Source organism: Schistocerca nitens, chromosome 5 (genome assembly GCF_023898315.1).
Source record: "Schistocerca nitens isolate TAMUIC-IGC-003100 chromosome 5, iqSchNite1.1, whole genome shotgun sequence".
In the NCBI taxonomy this organism is placed as follows: domain Eukaryota; kingdom Metazoa; phylum Arthropoda; class Insecta; order Orthoptera; family Acrididae; genus Schistocerca; species Schistocerca nitens.
The window spans coordinates 279200949-279205803 of NC_064618.1; the positions used below are offsets into that span (position 1 = coordinate 279200949).

A 4855-nucleotide genomic window follows, 5' to 3' on the forward strand; every position below is an offset into this window, starting at 1 on the left:
TACAGTTTCAAAACACAGTAGAAAGAGAACCACTGCTTAGAATGACGTCATATTTGTTCTGCGTGTTGTTGATGCAGGGGGAAGGTCATGGAAAAAAATTAACGACAATTTGACTAATAGGTGGCGCAGTAAGCGTGTTAACGTAAATGGGGTCGGCTAAAAATGACAGGTGAATCGCAATACGACGGCTATCGTTTGAGTTGCACTTTGCGACATCTCCATCGTACTGTTCAGTGGTGCACGACAGCACAATTTCGGCAGTCAATAGTTGTAGCACTGTTTGTTAGGTAAGCCCATCCACCACGGCAAGGACGTACAACATGGGATGGGAAAAATCGGGTATTATTTTTCCTGGGGCCAGAAAACGCATAAAAAGCAAAATCACATCGGTCTGTAATTGTCGTGAGAATGGCGCAAGACGTTCAGTATCATGTCCACCGTTTTCTGCCACAATCTGAAATCGAGAAACAGCATGTTCCACAGCAGATCGGAGTGTCTCGAGGGTCACGTTCAGAATGTGTTGCACCATGTTTGCCTTCAATTGGGCTACTTTCGGATTTGCAGCACTGAACACAATTATTTCTGAGATAACGTCACAGCCACCAAGTCACACGAATTAAGATAAGTTCATTTGGACAGCCAGGCTGCAGGAAAATGACAGATGATAATTCTAGCATTTCCGAAAGGACCCTGCAGCAGCCGCTTCCCTGGCTGTGTAATATGAGGAGCTGCGCTATCTTGCATTAAATTATCATACCCACACATCCACGCTTTTGGAAGGTTGGAATGACGTTGGTGATCTAAAGGCCCTCATAGTGTTTACCAGTGACGTACAGGTAACAGGACCCGCAGGACTCACCTCCTAGAAAACGTACGGCCCTACGATGAACGATGCCGTGAGCAGAAGGAAGCGGTACCGTTGATGTGCGTGGTGGATTTTCCGTTTCCCATATTCTACAATTCTGCATTTTGACGTGTAGCTGGAGATGGAAATGTTCCGTGGCAATTCATTGCCCACTTCCATGCGAGCACGAAATTCCAGAGTGAACGTTTGTATTGCTGGTAGGTCAGTAGGAAGCAACTTCTAAATGTGGATGATTTTGTATGGATAGCAATACAGAATGCTTCGTAGGATTTTATACACTATGCTCGCAGATATGTCCAATGTTCGGGAGTCTCCGAGAACTACGTGTTTGCGCACCACCGTTCGACCCCTCCTGCAATGCTGTGGCCAAGTCTTCGACACACTCCAGATCAACTGCTTTCCTCCCTCTGCCGCATTGTTTTTTAAAAGAACCCGTCTTTTGGAATTTTATGATCATTTTCTCCAGATCCTTATCAGAAATTGGACCAATGTCTTTTTTCATAGTTTTGAGAGTCCGGAACTTCCGCAGGGCTAATGGTTAAATTATCATACCCACACATCCATGCTTTTGGAGGGTTGGAATGACGTTGGTGATGTAAAGGCCCTCATAGCGTTTACCAGTGACGTATAGGTAACAGGACCCGCAGCGGGGGGCCCCCATTTTGACACATTGTTGGTTGTCTCGGACGCAAACTAACGAACGACGTGTGCCCCGCGTCCGTTGATGTGCATATTCTGACGCTTACCGTGCCATTTATTGGTCAAATTTTCGTTAAATTTTTTGCACCATGACGTTTCCCCCTGTGTCAATAATATGCTGTTCAAATTCGACGTCATTCTGAGCAGTGGTTCTCTTTCTATAACGTTTTGAAACTGGAACTTTAATTATGGACACGGTGCATATAACAGATTATAAGAAACCCATGTCCCTTGATAAGATTGAGCCAATCTGTTAGGATATGTATAAATATGTGGCAACGGCATTGCCGCAGTGGATACACCGGTTCTCATGAGATCACCGAAGTTAAGCACTGTCGGGCGTGGCTGGCACTTGGATGGGTGACCATGGAGGCCGTGCGCTGTTGCCATTTTTCGTTGTGCACTCACCCTCGTGATACCAACTGAGGAGCTACTCGACCGAATAGTAGGGGCTCTGGTCAACGAAAACCATCATAACGACCGGGAGAGCAATGTGCTGACCACACGTCCCTCCTATCCGCATCCTCAAATGAGGATGGCACGGCGGTCGGATGGTCCCGATGAGCCACTTGTGGCCTGAAGACAGAGTGCTTATTTTCATGTTGTTCTAGACTGAAAATTTTGTACTTTTGGACGTAAATCTTTTATTTCAGCACAGAGTTGTGCAAAAGCATTTCTGATTCTGCTGTATAGTGGTTTTTTTATTCCGGCCTTTGTGGAAGACTTGACGACTACCTGGATAACTCCGTGGTTGAGACGAGATCCACAGTAACGGTATGAACAAGAAACTCATCTCTTGGAACCTATCCTCCTATGTGGAACTGTCCGTCAACCTCTGTCGTTTTCTTCAACTGACATCCTTGGGCATATGCTTTACTTTTAAAAGGATGGTGTTAAAAGAGATTTCATCAGTTGTTCTATATACAGGGTGTTACAAAAAGGTACGGCCAAACTTGCAGGAAACATTCCTCACACACAAAGAAAGAAAATATGTTATGTGGACATGTGTCCGGAAAAGCTTACTTTCCATGTTAGAGCTCATTTTATTACTTCTCTTCAAATCACATTAATCATGGAATGGAAACACACAGCAACAGAACGTACCAGCGTGACTTCAAACACTTTGTTACAGGAGATGTTCAAAATGTCCTCCGTTAGCGAGGATACATGCATCCACCCTCCGTCGCACGGAATCCCTGATGCGCTGATGCAGCCCTGGAGAATAGCGTATTGTATCACAGCCGTCCACAATACGAGCACGAAGAGTCTCTACATTTGGTACCGGAGTTGCGTAGACAAGAGCTTTCAAATGCCCCCATAAATGAAAGTCAAGAGGGTTGAGGTCAGGAGAGCGTGGAGGCCATGGAATTGGTCCGCCTCTACCAATCCATCGGTCACCGAATCTGTTGTTGAGAAGCGTACGAACACTTCGACTGAAATGTGCAGGAGCTCCATCGCGCATGAACCACATGTTGTGTCGTACTTGTAAAGGCACATGTTCTAGCAGCACAGGTAGAGTATCCCGTATGAAATCATGATAACGTGCTCCATTGAGCGTAGGTGGAAGAACATGGGGCCCAATCAAGACATCACCAACAATGTCTGCCCAAACGTTCACAGAAAATCTCTGTTGATGACGTGATTGCACAATTTCGTGCGGATTCTCGTCAGCCCACACATGTTGATTGTGAAAATTTACAATCTGATCACGTTGGAATGAAGCCTCATCCATAAAGAGAACATTTGCACTGAAATGAGGATTGACACATTGTTGGATGAACCATTCGCAGAAGTGTACCCGTGGAGGCCAATCAGCTGCTGATAGTGCCTGCAAACGTTGTACATGGTACGGTTCTCCCGTAGCATTCTTCATACAGTGACGTGGTCAACGTTACCTCGTACAACAGCAACTTCTCTGACGCTGACATTAGGGTTATCGTCAACTGCACGAAGAATTGCCTCGTCCATTGCAGGTGTCCTCGTCGTTCTAGGTCTTCCCCAGTCGCGAGTCATAGGATGGAATGTTCCGTGCTCCCTAAGACGCCGACCAATTGCTTCGAACGTCTTCCTGTCGGGACACCTTCGTCCTGGAAATCTGTCTCGATACAAACGTACCGCGCCACGGCTATTGCCCCGTGCTAATCCATACATCAAATGGGCATCTGCCAACTCCGCATTTGTAAACATTGCACTGACTGCAAAACCACGTTCATGATGAATACTAACCTGTTGATGCAACGTACTGATGTGCTTGACGCTAGTACTGTAGAGCAATAAGTCGCATGCCAACACAAGCACCGAAGTCAACATGACCCACCTTCAATTTGGCCAACTGGCGGCGAATCGAGGAAGTACAGTACATACTGACGAAACTAAAATGAGCTTTAACATGGAAATTAAGCGTTTCCGGACACATGTCCACATAACATCTTTTCTTTATTTGTGTATGAGGAATGTTTCCTGAAAGTTTGGCCGTACCTTTTTGTAACACCCAGTATAAGAATAATAAGCTTCTATGAGAAATATCGAAACGACAGTCCACTTAAACTAAAAAGAAAGAAAACATTTTCGTATGTATTGTTACAACACCCCGAGCTCAGGAGTTGTAATATTTCAGAACGACCGAGAGGTAAGGTTTGGAAGAGAGGGATGACTCGCGTGCAGAGAAACACAGGTTCAAGTGTGTCACTGACTTTTTTACATCGAAGATGTCGCTGAACTCGGCGGCGGCGCTGTGCAGCGTGCGTGGGTCAGCGCCAACGCGAAATGCCGGAATCTGTAGCGGTTGCTCAGCTTTGCGGAGGTAGCGCTCGCAGTCTCGCTACGATGAAGTGGCCGCCGCGTGTGCTACCTGCACTCCGTGGCCCGGAAGACGGCTGACTGCTCCCTCGAGCGCGGACCCCACGTAGAGCGCTGAAGATAAACAGGAGACCACCGTCGTTGCAGAGAGGCTTAGCAGGCCCGGGCGTCCGCCCAGGGCAGCACGTTCAGTGTCTGCAGACAGCTGTGCACCCGGGAGGCCGCGAGTTCGCACCCCGCCGCTGCTCCTGCGGACGGCAGTTTGCAGTCTGCCGGACGATGCCAACCAGAGAGAGGAGGCTAGCAGCCCTCTCGCTGACCGCGCCGGTGTAGCTCCAAGGTGCGACGCACCCCGCCACAGCAATGACGCGTCTATGCAGAGGAGGTAGCTTCAGCTGGCCGGATGGCGGCCGATATCCATCACCAAAACGTCGTCGTGGTGGGTCTGCTACCTAAATAATCGTTATCCTTTGGTTCTGGACGTAGAGAGAA

The 4855-nt window shown here is 47.6% G+C and overlaps 1 pseudogene; it reads left to right on the forward strand.

Moving 5' to 3' along the window:
* The first annotated feature begins 1838 nt into the window (after window positions 1–1838).
* LOC126261006 (5S ribosomal RNA) lies at window positions 1839–1953 on the forward strand (annotated as a pseudogene).
* The last annotated feature ends 2902 nt before the right edge of the window (window positions 1954–4855 follow it).